The 23,509-nt window shown below is 34.4% G+C and overlaps 1 protein-coding gene across 8 annotated transcripts in view; it reads left to right on the forward strand.

Annotated features, from left to right (window-relative positions):
• The window catches only part of osp (myosin phosphatase Rho interacting protein outspread), a 320,351-nt gene that overhangs the window by 216,463 nt on the left and 80,379 nt on the right, over positions 1-23,509 (forward strand). The gene's annotated exons all lie outside the window — the stretch shown is intronic.

Below are 23,509 nucleotides of genomic sequence, written 5' to 3' on the forward strand. Positions count from 1 at the left end.
GAAAGTATTACGTTTACCTGCACTGGCCCTACCATTACCTAATTTTACAACCTTTTATTTTTTTTGCTCATCTCGCAGAACAACGAAAATGGCTATCAATTTATGTAGTTATATAGATAATTAGATAACATTCGGTAAAAATTTCGCTTGCAGTAATTTCTACATGGCGAAAATGGGCGTGGCATCGTCCACTTGGGATGAAGTACTGTATCTCAGCTGCTTTACCAACCCAAAACCAACTTGGTAAAGACATTGCTTACAGCCTTACTAAGAAAATCGTTGAACATTTTTTTAAAATCCGACAGACGAGAGATAGGTCATTTCTAGATCATTTTGGTACGCTGAATTCAGTGGTGTTAACCGTTTTGCCGAGTTTGCTCAAGGCCCTATACAAAATTTTCAAATCAAAACTTTGCCTACAAAGTAGGGGTTTTTTACCAAATTATCCTCTGAAAGTCCAAATATATCGTTGAATTTTCAACGAAAACTGGATCTGGTAAACAAACATATAGCAAGACACAATATAACCATTTGCAAACTATTTCGATCACATTTATGGATTTTGAGCAATATTTTGCTTTTTTTTACTGAAAAAATGTTATTTACACTTTTCTCCATTTATTAGACTAACACTTGTTCCAAATTATCAGGAAATAATAGCGTGGTAACTCCTGCAGTGCTACTCATGTCTAGTACATACACTCAAATCATAAATAAAGAAAAATCAACCAAAAATTGGTTAATATTACCAAATTCAAACTTGAAAGGACTTCACAGATGCCTTTTCATAATTCGGAGATACAAAACAAAAAAATTGTTTAATTATTTTAATACGCTGCCTCTGACGGCATTAGCAAATAACAGCAAGCATCCCTACACACTCGGCTACAGCCGCTTTATAAATTTGTCCTTAAATGTTCAATTTGAATCAATTTTCTTCGTCGTTTAATTTGGTTCTGAACTTCACAGATGCTTTTTCGTAATTAGGAAACACCAAAAACAGAAAAAATGTATGCGTTGGCGCGGCATTCGTACTCGAACCTGCTGGAAGCGAACATGTAACAGCAAGCAACTCTGTACGCTTAGCCACAGCACGGCATATGAATTGGTTTTAAAACGTTCAACTTTAATCACTTTTCTTAAAATCGACTTATTAACCATGACAAAACCAAACCATAACTTGGTTGAAAAAACCATTGTACTTTTAGTTTAGTGTGGTTGTCATCAAAAGAGGCATGTTTTTCTTTTTCATTGTCGGGTCTCGAACCCAGCCCACGCAAGGTTTTACTCACTTTCGCTCGCTCCCAGGATACACAGATATAAATATCGTGAGTTTCGATTTGAACTGTACGCAACAGAACCACTTCTTCTCACTCCCAGGTGAATGGCAGTCGAAAGCTGTGCCCACTTATACTACGTTTACATATAAGTAGTTTATCCTCATTTTCGTTAACTCCCTAATCTGTAATTAGAAAAAGAGATTAGCCATACAACATTCGTCCGTAGTTAATCTGTAATTATAAAATAATCTCAGATTAAAACGATAACTTTGCGGTGTCCAACCTAGGTTTATCGACTATTTTTGCGAAGAAGCGCAAAATGCCAATGTAAAAGCGGAAATGCCAATGTAAAAGCAAAAAAAAATGGATGCTAGCAATGAAGATGTTTGTAGAGGTAATTTTAATAAAATATTAAGTTAAAATATATTTAAAGGCTTAGTATTTATAGCAGAGAAAAATGATAGCGGTGGCAGGGAGAAGAAGCATAACTTTTCATTAAGATGTGAGAACAACAAGCACCACAACGGCTAAGTTTTTTTAACCGACTTCCAAAAAAGGAGGAGGTTATCAGTTCGTCGGAATATTTTTTATTTTTTTTATGTATGTTACCGCATAACTTTGGACCAGGTCAACCGATTTGGACAATTCTTTTTGCATTGCATTATTTTGAAAAAAAAGTTTTCTTAGAGGTCGCGCTGGTCGGTGTTTTATAAAAACGCTTATGTTCTCATTTTTTTTTTTTTTTCTTGACATGTTAAAATGCAGCCAAAAATGTGGTTTTTACATATAATTACTCTGATATTATTGGGGAACTTTCCCTTAATTAATTACACACCTGTCTTGGACAATTAGAATGGGTCTAGTTCCCGAAAATATGCTCTCGAAAAGACACAAGTAAAATTAAAACGTTGATACTGAACGATTTACACATTGTCATGGGTTGGAATTTGTTACCAGGGGGTTTCTGGGGTTGCTAATTAGGAATCTGAAGTCAAGAAATTCAAAATGGCGGATCCAAAGTGGCGGTCCATTTTTTAAAAAAATGATTGGATTTGTTCGAAACCCGGCACTCGAGAGTTTTTGTGGTCGCCGATTACGAACCTGAAGTCATTTTTTTTTATTCAAAATGGCGGATCCAATATGGCGATCAAATTAAAAAAAAAGTACTAAAATTAAAACGTTGATACTGAACGTTTTAAACATTGTCAAGGGTTAAGCACGTTTCCAGTGGGTTTCTGGGTTCTAAGAAAACTTTTTTTTCAAAATAAAAAAATACGTGTCTCTTTTTTTATCACAAATAACAATATTCTGACACTCTAATATATATATATATGTATATATATATTTTTTGTATGAGAATTGAACTCGGTTTTGTTTTTTGCTTAAAAATTACTTGTTAACACATACTTTGCAATCGAAGTAAAGCTGTGATCAATTCATGTTTTCCGGTTATGGTGGGAGTAAGCCCTTGAATGATAATTGTTGCAAACCCTTAAAATTAATATATTTAATAATAGGAATATTGTATCAATGCATGATGTCGCAAATAAATCACAAACTACCAAAACACACCGCCGAACTCGAAATAGAGCAATAAATGGAGGCACTGTGTAGTCCCAAATGCAAAATGTTGACAATGTACCTACACTTTTCCATAACGCATCCGAAAAGTTATCATAACGCATCACTAGAGTAATCAGCGCATTGGTATTTTAAAAATGGAAAACTCCGAAAGGGTGATCATTACACTGTACGGCAAGATCAACTTTTTTTCTGGGCATTGGACCAAACCAATTTTTTTTAAGAGATTGAGTCATAGGTAAAAAAGTGATTTCTCCGTTTTTCGAAGTTAGCCTCCGAAATCGAGATATGGGCATTCGAAGTTCGATATAGGACCTTTGGCAAAAAATTATATTTAATTATTGCATGTAAATAACTAAAAACCTAAAAATATAGACGTAGTCCTCCTTTTGCTCTTATTTAAATGGTATATAACTTTTTTTGTGCAAACTTACATTAATTGAATTCCCTATATTTCAAGAAATTTTGAACAAATTTTTTAAAAATTTACATCGTTGTAAAGGTGATTAACCCCCCTTTCTTCTGATGTGCATATTTGTATACTTCGAATATAAAAATTTTAGAAAAACACAATTTAAATGGAAAAATACCTTTTTTTATAAAAAAAAAAAATATTTTAAACAAAAAAATTACTAACAGATTTTTTAAAAATTGGTATCGTAGTTATTAAATCCCCTTTCTTCTGAGATGCCGTTTTATATACTTTGTTTATAAAAATTTTAGAAACCATATTAAAAAGAAAAAATTCCTTTAAAAAAAAAAATATTTAAAAAAAATTACTAACCGATTTTTAAAACGTTGGTATCGTTGTAAAGGCAATTAAACTCCTTTCTTCTGATATGCATGTTTGTACACTTTGTATATAAAAATTTAAGAAAGAATACTTAAAAGAAAAGAATACCAATTTTTTCTTATAAAAAATATTCTAAACTAAAAAAATTACTAATTAAAATACAGTTGAATACTTTATTTATATAAAACGGAAAATTACCTTTAATTTTTATATATAACCTGTTATGTAAAATATCAAAAACCATGATGTTTTTATATTTTTATATGCCTTACACATACATATGTTACGTATACTTTTGCTTTATTTTTAACAGGGCTGTGGGTAGACAAGACTTAAAACTTTATTACTTATTTTTATTTTCTTTAAATACGGTATTCAATTGTATTATTATTTAGTAATTTTTTTGGAAAAAAATTTTTATAAGAAGTCATTTTAAGTATATTTTCTCAAATGTTTATATACGAAGTGTACAAATATGCATATTAAATGAAAACAACGATGCCAATTTTTTAAAAATTGGTGAATAGTTTTTTTGTTTAAAATATTTTTTGGTACAAAAAGTTTTTTTTTCGTTTAAGTGTTTTTTCTCACAAATATGCATATCAGAAGAAAGAGGGTTTAATCGACCTTACAACGATATGAATTTTTAAAAAGCGGTTAGTAATTTTTTTTTTTATTTTTTTTTTATACAAAAAAAGTATTTTTTCCTTTAAGTGCGTTTTTTCTCAAAATCTTATATACGAAGTATACAAATTTTCATATCACAAGAAGGGGTTAATCACCTTTACAACGATATGAATATTTTAAAAATCAGTTAAAAATTTTTTGATATATTAACTTTTTAATTTTTCGACCTTTGACCCGTTATAGCACCTGTAATATAAGTTTTCACAAATAAGTTATATACCATATAAATAAGAGCAAAAGGCGGACCACGTCTCTGTTTTTCTTTTTTTTTCTTTTTATATGCAATATTTAAAAATAATTTTTTACCAAAGGTCTAAATTCGAACTTCGTGGGCCCATATCTCGATTTCGGAGGCTAGTTTCGAAAAACGGAGAAATTACTTTTTTACTTATGACTCAGTCTCTAGAAAAAGTTGGTTTCGTCCAATACCCAGCCGAGTGCTGTACGGTGTTATTATATTAAATATTCAAAATATGTAACGTACATACAGATATGGTTACAATGTTTCACAACTCCGCATATACAAACAGTTTAAATAACGCACCGAATAGTACCAAAACGTGGTATTAATCCGTTTTGGAAGTCAGCCATTTTTTGCCTCTACTGTGACACTGCCGCGCTGAGTTCCATACTCTAGATCTGTTGGGTATAAGTTAGGTACCTCAATAGGAGCATTAAGTATCAATACATTTAAGAATCGGTTAAGGTCGAACCTATATAAAATTCTTGGATTCTTGATATAGTGCCCACCTAGTCATCATGTATGGTCGTTTTATCTGGTAACAGTATGGACGATAATAACTGTCTGTTATTCTTTACCTAACCTAAGGTCGATCCTTCTGAAAGTCTGGTACTTTCGGTATCTATACAGCCCAACGCTAAAAATATTTACTTATCACTAGTGGCAACCGCCCCAACCGCTTTTATTTTTTAACCGACTTCCAAAAAAGGAGGAGGTTATCAGGTCGGAAGATTTTTTTATTTTTTATTTTTTATTTTATTTTTTGTTATGTATGTTCCCGCTTAACTTTGGACCACGTCAACCGATAATTCTTTTTGCATCGGAAAGGTAGTGTCTCAGAGGTGGTCCCATACTAATCTGGCTAAGATTCGATCAGTGGATCATGAGATATATATATATATATATTTTTTATTATATGAGAGTTGAAGTCGGTTTTTTTTTGCTAAAAATTACTTGTTCACAATGCATTTGCATATGCACACTCATGATTACACGGAAATTTTAAAAACAGCTTGCACCTTCTGTGACATTTCATTATTGCTGATCTTTTCAACAGTCACCATTAGTCTGCATTTAAATAACAACAGAGGAAAGCACTTTCGGCCATTGAAAACAGACCAATTGGGTGTGAGCTCATATTGTAAATTCCAAAAGCGCCGCGGGAAATCGAAAAAATTTCGTTCACCCTTACATTGAGCGTAAAGAGTTACTGCTGTAAATTCCCAGCCAGCAACAAAACATAAATTTTGCCGACAGTGCAGTTTAGTTCAATTTTCCGTATCCGAAAACGCATAGAAAAAACTCCTACAGTTATCATCAATTTTCGTATCCGGATTCCGGAAAACATTCGAAACGTTCGAAGAAGATGGTGCCATTTGAAAGCAATAATTGTATTTTATTTGCTCAAGCTAAAGGCTCTGTTATGCATACTTGGCATTGCATGCTATACCATTTTTACGTAGAAATCAAAAACCAACAGACTTTTACGTATGTAATGCTGTGCGTTGGGTAACAGCTTACACGCGAAGCTCATTTAACAGATTCTTTATGTGACAACTCTCAAGCAATGCCAAGTATGCATAACAGAGCCTTAAACATTTGAAAGCATGCATGCGTAGTCGGCAGTGGCTGAGCGTGCAGAGTGTGCCGCTATTTGTTAGCTTCCAGAAGGTGCCGGGTTCCAATTCCCTCAGGCGTTTCCTAATTTTATTTTATTTCTTTTGAACCATGAGAAAGTATCTCTGAAGTGCAGAAGGAAAGCGTATTGAACGAAAAATTCAATCAGACAAATTTTACAAAAAACAGCCGAAAACGTATCCTTTTCACCATCATTTTCGGTACTTTTCTGTACATACACACACTTTGGTGGGAATACGGATCGTCAAAGTATCAGAAAATGGAATCAGTAAACGGACAAAAATCCGCATTTCATCCACTTTTTTGTCCTTTTTCGGATCGGTTTTCGGATTTTTTACTGGCTGGGGGCTGGCAGTTTGTTGAACCGGAAAACCGCTTTTTTCTATTAATTAACTGAACCAATAACCGAACCGAAATTTTCCACAAATGTTTGATCCGAACCGAAAACCTAACCACTTTCTGTAAAGGTTTCAACCAATTTTCAATAGATAAATGTACCCACTTCTTCTTCATTTTGTTAAACATGGTAATACCTACCATGTTTTTTGCCATGTGACAATATCAAATGTAAAGGCATGACCTTGCGCGTTGTTGCACTTTACACTTGACACTTAAATTTGCGACTTAATTTTTTGTTTTTCGAACCGTTGAACCGAACCGGAACCCCGGTTTAAAGACCAAAAAAACGCTCCAATCAGTGATGGAAAAGTAGGCACAATAGTGCCATTTTTTGCATTTTCATTTTCAGAGTCACTTTTGGCACAACTCATTCAGTTTTGGCACAATCATGAATTAAAGAAATTTAGCATAATATGCCAATATACAACAAACAATGACATATTACTTTAGAGATTCGAAAAGTGAATATTAAAATACTCAACAATTAAAATAAGGCCATTATATGAAATTAAAAAGAATTATTTAATGTAAAGAAAATAGTCAAACCTTGTCAAAATCACACACTGCTATTATTTTGCTCAGAAGTATACATATGTAGGTGTAATCATTTCCGAGTAGCTATACTATTTCAGTGTTACCCGGTCAGTGTTAAAATCGTCAATATGGGAAAACTGAGAAATGACTTTACAATATACACTCCAGTCCAGCCCACGGACTTTCCATTTTATTGGTAGATCAACCCACTCTTTAGCTAAAATTTATTTTCTACCGTTTTACCAGCAAAGGCTAAAACTCTACCAATATTTTCCTGAAAGAAAGCAAAGACATTTACATAAATGAACGCAATGTATACATATTTTGTTATCGAGCACACCTAGAATAAAAATGTAAAATTAGTCTGACCATAACCAATTAAAAAATGAAATTGCATCTTTATGAGCTGTTTATGTAAATATATTTCGTTTGCAATACATTTATTTGGGTCACTGCTCAAATAATGGGTTGCGAACTCCAAGTACTTTATAAAAAATATGTAGTGGAGAATAATTGTAATTGTTTCAACCTAAATTAATCCTCGGCCCGAAGAATCACGGCATCCGTAAAGGAATTTCTTTTTGAGATAACGGCATTCGATAGCGAGCTCCCTTTTTAACCGACTTCAAAATAAGGAGGAGGTTATCAATTCATCGGAATATTTTTATTTTTTTTTAGTTTAAATAGTATTGGAGAGAAAACAGCTGTCATTTTATTTCATTCGACTCTAGTTTCAACCGATCACTTTCCACATAAACCTGCGTTTTTCATCGTTGATACAATGGAGTAAGCACAGAATTAAGCATTGAATTGGCACAAAATTGAAATTTGAGTTTCTCCTACCATTCTGTAATGAACAAGATGGAAAACCCCAAGGAGAACAGCATTTCCTCTTCCATTAAATCTTGTTGTAAATGACTTAAACGAGGTTCCAGAAATAAGAAATATTATTTCTACCCTAAAAGATGTGATAAACCTTTTTTCGCGAATCAATGACACGCAAGAGTTATGATCCTGATATATCACGTCTGTGTGAAACAAGATAGTCGGAAAAATACAAGGCTATCAAGTAATTATCAGCAAAAGAAAAATTGTCAATTCAGTGATACTTTTTCACAAGAAAGTCTGCGTATCAAGTGTGTGCTTCTATAACAAGGCCGATGTTCATCTTTGCCTCAATGACAATGCTAAATATTCAAGGTTGCTGGAACCTACAGCACATATTTTGCAAATGAAGACAATAACTAAACCTCATCGCCGCTGGTCAGCATATTGAAAATATTTTGGCGGTGGTTAAGAATGATCGCGATAACGCAGAAAGAATCACTACGGAGTACATTGAAAAATCTCGTATGTTAACAGCCGATCTAAGAGTAGAAATTTCTCTACCACGTTTGGCTACAACATCCTTATTTGCACGAAAAACTTCTGCGCTTAACCGAAAAAAACACTTAAGCGAATTTTCGTTACTACTTCAATGAGGATGGTATCCGAATCCCTATGAAACCAAATAATGGAGGAGCACTTACCACGTAAAAATTACTGCAAGAGAAATTTTTTCCGAATGGTATCTAATTATCTATATAACTATATAAAATGATAGCTGTTTTCGTTGTTCTGCGAGATGAGCGAAATAAATAAAAGCTTGTAAAATAAGTGTAAGTGTAGAGCTAGTGTAGTTAAACGTAATACTTTCGTTGATAATTGATAATAGTTGCAATAGTTTCCGTCATTTTTAATAATTTTTTTTAACCTACTAAAATTGAATGATCTACAAAACTGCATGCCAAATAAAAAGTTTAAAATTTTGGGTGCAAATGTTCATTTTTTCATAATTTTTGTACGAAGTTTGAAATATGGTTTTATGTGGTGCTGGTTAGGCAAAGTGCTAAACTGTTATAAAAAAATATATAAACATTAAATAAGCAAAAGAAAAATAGCCAAAACTAGTCAAAATGTCACTTGACTTAATCATCTGACCACAAGGGTATATAGGTACATACATAAATGTATATAAATATAAAAATTTACAATTATTCGATATTTTTAAATTAAAAATTAAAGTTGCCAGTAAGTTCCTAAAAGTTACTAATCTAGCAAATAATTACTCATAGTTCCACTGTGCCAGAACTTTTTATCAATTATTGTGACAACATTGTCCATTAGAATTAAGACATTCTCTAGTTCTTATTAAAGAGGAAATTGTTTCGCTTGAAGTTTATTTTGACATTTTGTTTTTATTAATGTTTGTATGGAGAAGATCCTTTCAACATAGGATGAAGAATGTGTAATCGACAACAATCCTTGAGAGATGTTGTATTTGTTTGAAGACAATGGCTCATTTAAAATCTTTTTGGTAGTTCTTATTTTTTCCCAAAACTCACAAATATTGAGGTTGACAAAATTTTTTAAATCCAGGTGTTCAGCCATAAATTCTGTGTTGCTGTCTTCTATTCTAGCAATTTCACACTTCTGAAACAATAAGTGTATTAGTGGAACATTGATTTGCATATTGCCTGATAATACAGAGGAAGGGCTCAGTTTTGAATCCCAAATTAGAACTTCATCATTAAAATTCTTCATAGTACTTACGACAAAATTTGTTTTACGTTCTATCTAAAATTTAGAATATCTTCGCATTTTAGTTTTTCTTTGTTTTGCAAATTAGCAATTCTGCTTCTGCTACACAATACGCGTCTCGTATATCAATTTTATGCGATTCTAAATTTATCACCCCAGAAATTAATCAAAACAGTGCCGTATAACTGAACGAATCATAGTGCCGCCAAATTTTGGCTACAGATGAAATTTTACTAAATAGTGCTTGCTAGTAGGAAAGTAGAAAGCACTTGAAATTGCTTCAAAAAAGTACAATTGTATCGAAATTATCAACTATACTGCAGACTTTCAGGAAAACTAGGTTTCATCAATTCCCCAGCCGAATGCCGAACAGTGTAATTCTATGAATTAATAACTATTATATTTATTCTGTGTATTTTAAAAATGCTATTTCTGAAAATATGTTGTTCTTAAAAAGCCTTAGAAGAAAGCTTCTTTAATTTTGAAGTACCTCCATCTCCCTTTCGGCACTTTTTTTGCAGTCCATTAGGCACATTTTAAAATTTTGAAATTCCATCCCTGCCTCCAAATAAGAAGTGCCTCTACAATGGCTTGATACCGAGACACAATGACGCCTGCAAAAGATCTTTTTGTGTTAAACAGTAGGTACAAATTGCAACGAATCCTTATTCATTTCACAACCTTTGTCTTTTTAAAATGACTTATTACTTTAACTGTGTTCAGTATCTTAACTTGCCAAAATGACTTGCGAAAATGCCAAAACAATTTAGTACGTGCAATGATAAAGCTCATCGCTAATATTTTTGTATAAGACTGCCTTGTAGCAGGTGTTTATGGCAGGAACTTCCATTATTAGCCATTAGAGTGGTGCCTGGATATAGTGAACTAATTTTTGCAAAGTAAGTTCACAGTAACCGACTGTTCACTATACGAAGATTGACATATTTTTTTTTTTAACTAGTCTTATTTGCTTAAAGTATATAAATATACATTTGTGTACATAAATGCAAGATTATATTAGATTAGATTTGCAAGAAAATTAAATGTGCTCATGTATGTTTATTGAAAGAGTGCGCGAATAGATGTTTGCTTCTTGCGTTTAGAATTTTACCTGACCGCTTTTTCGCGGAGACTTCGTAAAGCGTTGACCTCAGCCATATTTTGACTTGGTCGTCTTCAGCAAATCTGCAATATTTTCGGCATCTTTCTCAAAATTAATTGTTTCTTCGCTTCGATTAAATTCCAATTTTCAGTATCGATTTCAGTGCAGATTTCCTATAATAACTAAAGCTCTGCGAGCGTGCACGCGAACTTTTTATTTTGACCAATATTTTCGTTATTACTTCACTTTTTGCAATAGTTAATATGTATATCAAAACATAGAGAGTAAAAATATCTTTCAGAATTATGGAATCAAAAGGAATATAAAACAAGTAAGAAAGTCTAAGTTCGGGCGGAGCCGAACATTAAATACCCGGCGCAAGTATTAAAGATATGTTTTCCACCTTGCCGAAAGCTACCGCTACATGATAAGCCGGGGTTTATACATTTTAAGTAAATTACCGTCCTTAAATTTCGACATATTGAAATTTCAAGCATTTCTGAAATTTATTGTTATATGAAAAGCGGCCGTAATTTAAGACCGATTTCATCAATTTTCAACGGTTTGCTTTTATGTGGCAAGCACAATAATCATACCGAGTTTGGTACAAATTGCTAGAACGGTTAGCGAGATACATATATGTAATCACAAGTGGGCGGTGCCACGCCCATTTTCCAAAATTTTATCATAAACGTATTTCTTGGTAAAGAATTGTTGCAACCATCAATTTTGAATAAATTAGCTTTGATATTTACTGATTTATCGAAGATTTTGTATTTCTCGAAATTACCGTTATATGGAATGTGGGCGTGGTTATTGTCCGATTTTAAAAAGTTTCGGCCATTTGGTATGCTGTACCAGGACCAACAACTGTGCCAAGTTTGGAAGAAATTTGTGCAGCGGTTACCAAGATATACACATGTAACCATAAGTGGGCGTGGCTACGCCCATTTGCCAAAATTTTAAAATATTCTTATTTTTCGTCTAAAACTCATTGTAAATATCAATTTTGAGTGAATTATCTTCAGTAGTTACTAAAATATCGCAGTTTTCGTATTTCTGAAAATTACCGTTATATGGGAGGTAGGCGTGGTTATTGTCCGATTTCGCCCATTTTCAATACCATCCGTCCTACGCCCAAAAGAAGTTCACGTACCAAGTTTCGTTAAGATATCTCAATTTTTACTCGAGTTATCGTGTGCACAGACGGACGGACGGACGGACGGACGGACGGACAGACAGTCACCGCTTAATCGATTTCTCTTTTCATTCTGATCATTTATGTATACATTTGTCTATATCTATCTCGATTCGTTTTGCCTGTTACAAACAACCGTTATGTGAACAAAGTTATAATACCCTTGTGCACAAGTGCGCTCGGGTATAAAAATGCGTATTGTACAGGCTCACTCTCAACTGTGTGCGTACGCAAAGCGTTCGCATGTGAACGACAAGTTTTGACAGATGTGTGTGTGTTCACTATTTGAAGTAATCCATGGGTTCACCATATCGAGGTGGTCACTATATCCCGACACGACTGTACTTGTTTATAATGATTTATTTATTCTTTTTCCAGACAATTATACTGCAGCAATTTGATAGTGCATTACGCCCGGGGAGTATTTAATTTATAGCACGTTCTTTTAACTTGGTGATAACTTATTTTATGTTACAGTGAGACATTTTGATACAAATTTACATACTTATGAATATATATGGGCACATCTAAAAAACAGGTACACTTTGAAAAAAAAAAGTTTAATTTTTTAATTGTTTAAAAGTGAGCAAACGTACATATGTTACCTATGATTTTAATCGTAATCTCTTAATAAATCGATAAATATTATTGTAATTCATTTTCGTCACGTTCTTCAAAATTTATGCTAGCAATAAACATTTAGATCGCCCAAATAGAAAGTTGGGTTCAAATTACGCTGTGTAAGTTGTAAATTTGTGCAAAGATTTTGGTTGTTGAACTCACTTAATTGGGACTTTCTAAATCCAATGGGATCCCCCGTTCTGCCAGATTGGCTCCGGTTTTCGAGATAACGGTACTTGAAAATTTGGTTACATTCTAACATTTTTATAGATAACTCCTTCAGTTTTAAAGTTATTTTACTAAAATCTCCCACGTGCCTATTCTTTAACATTTTCCTAAGTAATTGTGAAAACCATCGAAACAGGCTCACTTCAACACACAGCTCAAAAACAACTGATTATTCAGATATGTGGTTTGGTTTATTACGTTTCAGCAAAAGCCAAATGTGCCTTCAATCAAGATGTCGTCGGAATGAAAGTTACTCTCAGGGCCAGTTTTTCAGAGCGAGTTTAACTCTGCTTGTCGTTCAAACTATCTTCAAACTCAGTGCGCTGTGTTGCAGTCAGATTTAAACGTATGTAGTTTAAACTAAGTTTAAACGCCCAATCTGGATGGGTTAAGCCGAGTTTAAACTATCAGCTGTTAAGTTGTATATTTGTAGTCAGTTGCTGAAGTATACACCGATAATAATGTCAGCATAGAAATCCAATGCGGAATCACTCTTGCCAACAAGTGCTACTTTGGACTAAATTGGCAATTCACAAGTAAAGTCCTCCCTCGACGTACGAAAATCGCACTCTATAAGTCACTTATCATGTCCGTATTTGTATATGGCGCAGAAGCATGACAACATCCTAAGAGGCGGATCTTGGAGTTTTCGAGAGAAGCATTTTGCGGAAGATTTACGGACTTTTACGCTTTACAACGGCATAGACATAGTGCAAGAAATTAAAATACAGCGGCTCCGCTGGCTTGGCCACGTCATTAGAATGGACACCGACGCTGCAGCTCTGAAAGTAATCAATTCGGAACCCGCTGGTGGTAGCAGAGGAAGAGGGAGGCCCTCACTGCGATGAAAAGACCAGGTGGAGAAGGACTTGGCTTTACTTGGCATTTCCAATTGGCGTCAGTTGGTACAGAAGAGAAACGACTGGCATGCTTTGTTGAACTCGGCCAAAATTGGTTAGGCGGTTACAGCGCCAAATAAGAAGAAGGAGAAAAATAGGTTACGAACAACTGGCAAAGGTTATGCTTCCATTCTCGACGAAGTAGGGCTTGAGTACAGGATCTGGCGTCAAACACTATCTTTGAGAGTCTTAAACATAGGTCCTCTGATTATTGCAGCTATTGGTATAGCGGCGAGGCTAGTAAGCATAATCGACATAGATTCGTGAAAATTTGCGCTCATTGTGGATAGTCAAGAATGCCGATGGACCCGATGGACCCTGTACCTTTTTAATCCACATTTAGTTAATTTATGCTGCTTTGCGGGATCCAGTGGTATTCCGGGATATGAATAAGCACACGAGTGCGTGAAAAAGGGAAGGTGTTGGAGGGAAGCTGTTCAAAGCATAAAACCTCTCATGCAATTTCTATTTTCACGAGCTAAGTAGATGGCTAGAACAGCTATCAGCAGGAAGTAGACTAATCTTTAACGCGCTTGCTATGGCCTCTTCTCCTTAATCGGAGTGCACGGAGTATTCTAAGCCTCCCGAAACCTAAGGTTTGACTTCTGACTGAAGATAGCCAAGTGTAGAGGAAGCTGCATCAGCGCCACTGGGAGCACCTACTGAAGTCAACAGTATCAGTATCCATCCTACCTAATTTTTGCTTTAATGTGGTCTTTCCTATTCAGTTGGCAGTCAAGTTATCTAAACCTTCTTTTGATGTCGAAGGGCTCCGAATCAAAAGGTGTGCTAAATATTAGCTTTACGGAATTCAGACTCACAAGACTGCCCCGGTTTTTCTTCGTGTCATAAAAAATGGCTTTGAAATCGACGAAATGGTGGTAAGGCTTGCCTTTGACGCATCTTCTTAGTTGGTTGATGGTCGCATTAAACTCAGCATGGCTTATTCGACATAAGCACTTAGGACCTTTTGTTTTTGTATCCCCTTCTGCCTTCTTTCTGTCACCATCTTATCTTGAGCGAGTGGAGTTACACATAATACGTCCGCATACGTTGGTGAGAAATATCTTTTCATCAAAGGTGGCACCTGAGTTACCAGTGCGCAGTGCTGACTTATTTAGGAAATACAGTATTGAATTTTCACCTACTGGAATTATTTTTCTCACTTCTCAAGTACTGATTTGTACAGAGATTATGAAAAAAGGAAGAAGAAATAATTATTATTCCCTCATTATCATGTTGTGTGTTCACCCTACGGGGACGTATACCGGACGACTAACCACTCTTCTACGGGGCCAAGAAAAAAATCTACATAAAATCGTGTGCTAGATTTACTTCAAAGAATTAGAGCTCAAATTCAAAGAGCCACGTCCGCTACCCTAGGAAGTTTCAGGTAGCTTATATAAACAATATTAAAAATTGTATTTGATCCGATAAACGAATATTTGAATGGCCTCTGTAAATGAACTATTATGGGTTTGTTCGTTGAATTAAAAAAAACTGAAAAGAATGTACCGACTTTCCTGCGCCGAAAAGTGCTAGTATCCTTATTATCTAAGCCGATAATCTAGCATCCCTATCTAGAGAGCGCGTTATTTACTTTTAATTTAGAAAAACATTCTACGATATAAAAATATACATATACATATGTACGTTTGCCTCACCAATTGCATGCATAGCGTAGGAATTAGCGAATTCATATTGCAAATGTCGTACAGCTGTCATCTGTTGACATTTCCAACAATTGCTCTACACCTGTCAAATGCGCATTTTTGTTTAACCAACACACAAAAGTTATACGTGCACATGTGTATTTATGACAGCAAAGGTGCCGATAGCTGATTTTGAGTTACAATATGTATTGTTATGTTGTTTAAATTATATAACTCAAGCTTTAAAAAGGTAAAACAATAGTCAAATATAAATCTATACCTGTATATATGCACATATTGCAACAATTGAGCAATGAGAATACGTTGCTGTCAATCGTCAACAAGCGATTGTTTTCCAAGCGTACAGATAAATATAAGATTTCCTTGCATTTTACGTTGTTGCAAAAACCATTCTCACATTGCAAACGAATAGGTAAAAATAAACCGCTAAACAGATTAATAAAAAAATGGGTTTGTATGAACGTAGCCAACCCTCGAGAAGAAAATGTTGCTGACGAAAAAGCTTCGGAATAAAACTTTTTAAAAAGTGATTTGAAAAAAAACTTAAAAAAAAAAACGTATTAACGTGCTCGTGGATCTGCAAAGGGTAAACGCAAGTGGGGAAGCGGTATGTCAAGTTACGTACTTTTGCACATATGAACGCAAAAAAATGATTGGTTAAGAGACAACCATCACATAAACTTATGTCATACAAACACATGACAGGCCGAAACCAACCTTATATACCCGGCGCACGTATTGCAAATATTTTCAATAATATATATCCTCAGTTAAACTTATTAGGGGTATTCTCTGAGTCTTGCAAAGCCCTTGCACGGTGCATAGATTGCAAGAATTGCACGGTAAAAACCGGTTTTCGTATGGGACAGCTTTGCAAACCGTGCACCATGCAAGGGCTTTGCAAGACTCAGAGTATACCCCTATTGTATTAATTGAACCAAGCTTGGTAGAAATCGACTTATCTGTTGCCGAGATATATTTATGTCGTCATAAGTGGGCGGTTGCCACACCCGTTCCCCCAAAATCTATAATATTCAGAGATTGTTGTAAGAATTAACTTGGAGTGATTTAACGTCCTTAGTTATTGAAATATTGAAGTATTCGTATCTCTGCAATTTACCTTTATATGGGAAGAGGGCGTTATTTTAGTCCGATTTCAAAATGTTGGAACATGTCCCTTTTTTGTACCAAGGGCAATAATTGAACCGATTTTAGTAGAAATTGTTACGGCGATACGCACATATGCGGCCACGCCCATTTTCCAAAAATTCATGATAATCTCATTTATTGCCAAGAGGTTATTGCAAACATCAAATTTGAATTACAAACACATCTCATATTTAAATAGCCAAAATTGGCCAATTAAGTGCAGTTTAAATATACAAATGATCTGAAAATGAAGTTTTGAAGTTAATCTACAATCTCTACTTAATTAGCTCATATGAAATTGGGCCTTAATGCGTTTCGGGTCATAATGTGACCCAAGTGTATTTAGTTTATTTTACTACCACATATTTATTTTACTACCAACATATATTTTCTCAACTTTAAATTAATGGCAAGAAAACATTAAGTGATTTCAATATGTTGCGAAAGAAAATGAAATGGAAGGGCAACTATTGTGCAATATACAATATCTCAGGGTTTATATTATGGAATCTATTGCTTGCAATGAACTGCCACTACGGTAGGTGACGAAAACTTCTTGGCGGCGACATTATTGATATTTTAATGCGAAAGCAAAAATTTAGCTGTTTTCTATTCGATTATTTATGATTATGTACATTGAAGTAAAAAACACACACTGAGAAAACAATTTAGTTACGTCAATTAAATATAGTTAAAGTTACAAAGTATTGTGTTGAAAGAAGAATATTTGGCTGACTCTTTTTTCAGTTCACACATCATAAGCTCATAAAGTGTTGAAAGGACCGAAGAGTTTGTTGTGGAGTTCCAGCCGAAGTACTAACTTTCATAGCTTTTTAATATTTATAGAATATGAAACAATTTGTTGAGCCTAGGGTAGGGTAGCTGCCCCACTTACCCTCCCCTGTATACGCCCATGGGTACTGGTATGTTTGTGCATTTCTATTTTTGTTTTCGTCACATTGACAGCACTATTTTATTTGCCTAGTATTTGATTGATAGATGTTTCCATTATTTTTATAATTTTTCTCCTTTTTTGCGGTAAGCGTGCATTTGACAGATCGAACATATCTATATGCATATATATGTATGAATTTGTTATATACACAAACATGCAATTGCATTCATTTGTAAGTGAATGAGTACATCCAGCACCGGTACTCAGTGTAATTGGAGTCAGTTGTCGGCAACCATACATAAAGCTCTACAAGTATGTTCATAAAAATGTATGTTCAAACACATTTAATTACAGTGCACGCTCGGTAATGTGAACTAAATAAAACTTTTGCGAATGTCAAAATTAAGACACAAAATATCCAGATTTTAACCCAGTTAAGCATTTCAAAATGCATATTTATATTTATGAAAAAAACGGAGTACAGAAAAACTTTTATGAAAACAACTTTAAGTGTTCATTTTAAACCAAATTTTTTTCTATAAAATCCACACTTTTTGGAGCTTGTCGCAAAAATCTAAGCATTCCGTGCCCAAGCTAACTGCGTGTGAATTAATTCTTATGAATTGAAAAGGGGTGAACTTGTAACATGCAAGCAAAATGCGCATATTTCGCAACAGTACGGGATTCCCCGAACTTAGAAATTGGAAAATTGCATTTATTTATGTAGTATCAGTATGTAAGGATTCATATAAATATCTTACATATTGTTCATCATTTAGAACATTCAAGACCTCTCTTTTTAAAGTAGTCAATGCAAAATAACAAGTAATTTTTCAGCAAAAACAAAACAGACGTCCATTCTCATATAAAAATTTAAGATTATCGTTAATTTCTTCACGATCCAATTATCGGATCTAAACAAAATTAGTAATCGGCCACCCTTGAAGCACCACCTTTCCGATGAAAAAGGAAAGTTAGCCGGTAACATACATAATAAAAAAAGAAATAAAAATATTTCGACGAACTGATAACCTTCTCCTTTTTGTGAAGTCGGTTAAAAATTTTTCATATTTTGAGGTGTTCACATTATCGAGCGTACACTGATGATGTAGCTGGTGCTTGAGGAACCGTCCTACCACTCAACAGCAACTGAGTTCGATCCCTGGTCTGATTAACATCTAAATTAGAAAAAGTTTTTTCCTAACAGCGGACGCCCCTCGTAAGCAATGGCAAACCTCTGCTCAAGTACGAAAATGTTATAACATTATTGTAATTTTTTTTGTTCGGAGGAGGGGGAAATCTTTTATGCACTAGCCGAGGACGCTAGTCTCTTTACTACCTTCCCAGACTGTGAGATTCCCACTTGAGCTATCCACTAAAACCTAAACACCCTCCGCATGCGCAAAAATCCCGCATCTGGCACCGCCATTCTGCATGTCTTCAGATACAGGAGCGCGCTCTTGGAGCCCCAGGGCTTTTCTCTTATAGGGGCGTTTCATTCGGTGCGTTCAGTAGACATCCGTCTTCACGTTTGCAGCGAAGTACGAATTTCACGTATCTCGCGACTGCTTCCCACTTTTCTCCACTGGAGATCATTACCCCAATTATGCTATCAGGATGTGCGCCCATCGACCTTTTTTGCTCGTGATCCAGTTTTGACGTAGAATACGTCTTACGTCTCGATATGAAGGCTATGCTCAAATTGTTGTAGTTTTAAATTTTAGAACTTCACGAAAACGCTTATTGCACGAGAACTAATGAAGCGATTTCAAAAAAAGTGTGGCGTTTAAAAGATAAAATTCCAAACATATCGGCAGATTAATTTTGGTAAGTAACCAAATCGGTTTCCGTCGTAGAAAGAACGGTAGATATTGGCTTATTTTGGGGTCAATTTTGAGCTTTTAAAGTGCTCTAGCAACTTATGGTTTGCAGATAAAACTTTCATTTTTAGGATATAGATTCTTTGGAGGAACAGAAATATTATCGTGTACAAATTTTATATAAATTCTACAAATATTGGGCATTTTCATCCTAAAAATTGTTGAAAAAATTAGCAATTTTTTTTGTAATATCAAAGCGCTCAAAAACCGCTCGAATGATTTTGTTTTCGTTTTCTTTAATCAAAAATTCGAGATTTTTCGTTTCGTTCAATATACGGGAAGTATTGGTTGATATCTTCTAAGTATGTTTTTTTAATTCAAATATATGGGCATAAATGATTTTTCACACAAAAGCACTTCGTCATCATTTTGCAAACACGTGTTTGCGCTGGAAGTGTGAGAAGGAGAGAAAAAGTATGTGTGTTTAGGTATATCGGCTTTTGATTAACAGATGGCGCAATATTTATAACCAAATCGCAGAAGAACAGAATAAAATAAACTAACATAGTTTATATTAAATTAAACTTATATGATTACAATTTTTTTAACTTTAACCAATCTAACTTAAATTTATTTAAATGACCCTACATAAAAGCCATGCTTCTGTACTTTATTTTGTGTTAAAAACTGTACGTGCATATACAAACATATGTATATGTAATTTCATTTGCTTGCGCGTAACCAGTTATGCATAGCCTAGCTCAGCTGTAATGACAAGTTACACCCAGGCTACTCATCGCAGTTGCAGCATTACACCTATGAAATGAATGTAATGTGCACATATGTACATACATTTATAAAAATATCTAAAAATAAATAAAAGGTAAGAAGTCGGTAAATAGATTTACTGACGTAAATAATTTATAGCGGGTGGCACTCATATACATACATATGTATATTACGATGGTAAATATATTCATGCATGCAAACAATCGTATGTACCTACATAATCATACATACATACATAATCACGATTAATCATTTTAGTTCCTTACGCCTTGTCTCCACAGGAAAACACTGATGTCGTGATAACCATGTCACAAAATATATTTCCAATGAAGACCGCCTATTTCCCATGGTCTGCAATATATGTCAGCGCTTATTGCTTTACATCTATTGCAGGCGATTCGATAGTTTGACAGCCATGGTTTCATTTGAAAGAAAGCGTTCTGGAGGTAATTTTGATATCAAATCAAAATAAAAATCTGTTTCCTATTGGATTATTTAGGATTACGTTTTAGGAAATTATTCAGAAGGTTTTTTAAAGATTTAAATGTATTTAAAAATCGAAATTGAAAGAATGTTGTCTGGTGGCATCATGCGGCAAATGCTTATTTCAAGACATTAAAGTGCTCACACACAAAAACTTGCAATCATATTGCTCTTCAAAATGACAGTTGGTAGGCCATTGATGTTTGCCTGTAGAGTTCTGCGGTTACTATTCCAACCCTGGAATTTCTTTGCACACAACCAAGAAATTGTATGCCCTGTATGCAGCTCCCAAGAAAACGGTCAAGAAAAAATTTACTTTATTTCGTGTCTGAGTCCAAGGAATTTTGACATTTTTGATACTTCACAGCCTGTTGCCTCACTCTTTCCTCAAGAAATAATGGAACGGGCATGTATTTATGTTCCAAACCTGGGTTGCCTTGTGCTCTTTTTTCACAAAAAAACTTTAGAAAACCGTAGTAGAAAGCGTAGCGAATTCCTTAAGAACTGCGTACTGCCTTAAGGAAATTTGACTCAAGAAAATTTCTTAGCCATTTCTTGTACGTCATTTTATATGGAGTGTTTGCTTTTCTTGAGAGCTGCATACAGGCCTTAAATTGGAAAATAGATTTAACATTTATTCATGATTCAATACTACAAGGTTCGAAAAATTGACAGTTGTCTCTTTAGCACCGCTCCCTTAGCAGTGGCACGGTGTTGCTTCTTTGCAAATTTACTTGGAAAAAGTGTAGCTTTGTATATGCATATGAAGCACATTTAACTGATGAAAACATAAATTGTTTTTAAATTGGATGTTTACATAAATCTCATAGTTGTTTCATTTTAATTTTGAGGCCTTTTGCAGTTTTTATACAGCTAAATAGCACATAAATTACGTAATTCACGTAGATATATTAAGATTCCGTCCAATATTTCCTTTAAAATGCCAGATTCATTAGAATTCACAAAAGGAATTTCACTACTAATTGCCTACTTTGTGTACTCTCCTACTACCCATTTCGCACCAAGAGATTTCATTCTTCCCCTTTCTCCATACTTCGTAAATGCAACCTTATGTAAGGGAGTGTCAAACCGCGGCTGTCAATAATTATCTAACCTTGTATTACTGAATCATGACATTTATTAACTATGCACATAAACATACGTACATATCATGATGCAATAATACATGGTGTTATCGGTTGGCAACTTCTCGCTCTAATTCCGCCATATTGACTGCCTTAGGTGAAACAGTGTTACTTCTTTAACAATTCTTTGCCTAATAATATAGTTGAAGGTTTTTTTATTTTTTCTCAGTATACACATTTTCTTTTCTTAAAAAGGTATTTTATCTTATTTTATTTCATTTCATTACGAATATACTTTAAAAGAGCAAATTTTGTTTAGGAGAAAATGTGAAATTTTGTATTTTTCCCCCATATGGGGATTCATTTCTTCCTGTTTTTCTTCTTATTCTACTGAGCTAAGGCAGTGTCAAATCGAGCCGTCACAACTGATACCACCTTGTATCATTGCATCATGCGTACATATATACTATGCCAGCTGGCCATGAACCAATTAGAACAGATCTCACCCGTTTAGAAGCAGCCATTTGTAATAGCAATTGAGAAAAAAGTGTGAGACGTTCGTAATTTTGAAGTTTGCTATTTCTGTTTTGCTTCTTTCTTTATGTGTATTTTGTCGGTGGTTTATTTTAGTGATTTTTAAGCAATTTTGAATAAGTTTTTTGTGCAAATATAATTAAAATGAAGTGCGCGGTGATTGGTTGCAAAAACACGTACAAAAATAATAAATTGGTTAGCACAAACATGTATTACAAAATTGCTTGTATTTTATTCTTTATGCTTCGTCTTCATATTTTTTGTTTACTTTTCAAAGAAAATAACATGGCGCCAAAATTACAAACGTCAGCCAGAAAATTACTTTTTTCTTCTGCTTTATCTTGTCAGATCTTGTGTAGTTGGATCGTGCAGGCTGGCTGACATTCCATTGGCTCATCTTAGTTTAAACCAGCTAGATCAAGCTTTTAAACTTACTTTAAACTACAGCCAGATTTAACTGAAAAACTGGCCCCTGGTTCATTAAAATCAGGTTTCAATAAACGGGCGGGAGCTGAGTCGACCAAGCAAAATCAAAGTCAACTTGAGACTTAAGCAGGTATCCCACGATTTGAACATTTGGTGGTCACAGAGTGGTGTTGTCTAGAAATTTTTATCGAGAATGAGTTCCGCCCAATAACAACTTTCCAAACAACACCACTCTGTAGCGAAGAAAATGGAGAAATCTGTACAAAAGTACAAATCGTGTGTGATCCCTGCTTTACATAAAAGCTTATTCAGAGAACTTAGGTATAACAACGAGAAGGTAAAAAATTGCAACAAAAATTTGCAAGTTTTCTCTTTTTTATGATGTTTTTAATAGATATTGGATAATTATATGGCAAGATAAAAAAGGTAATTTTTATCTTTAATTACTTTTATGTCTCTTTTGGTATACACTCATTTGTCAGTGCTGCCGAACTAGGGATGCAAACGATGCATCGATGTTTTTGAAACATCGATAATATCGGTTAAATTTTCGATGTTTGCCATCGATGTTTACAATTTACTAACATCGCGAAATTGACGATACATCGATGGAAGTTTTACCGATGTTTTAAACATCGACTTTAAGGAGACTCTCCGACTTTTTTCGGTATGTTTGACGGACCTTAAATTTATTATCCATTCAGATTTTTATACCCGAGCGCACTTGTGCACAAGGGTATTATAACTTTGTTCACATAACGGTTGTTTGTAACAGGCAAAACGAATCGAGATAGATATAGACAAATGTATACATAAATGATCAGAATGAAAAGAGAAATCGATTAAGCGGTGACTGTCTGTCCGTCCGTCCGTC

This window comes from Rhagoletis zephyria, unplaced genomic scaffold, assembly GCF_001687245.7.
Source record: "Rhagoletis zephyria isolate East Lansing unplaced genomic scaffold, Rhagoletis_zephyria_1.1 Rzeph_scaffold_00138, whole genome shotgun sequence".
Taxonomy (NCBI): Eukaryota; Metazoa; Arthropoda; class Insecta; order Diptera; family Tephritidae; genus Rhagoletis; species Rhagoletis zephyria.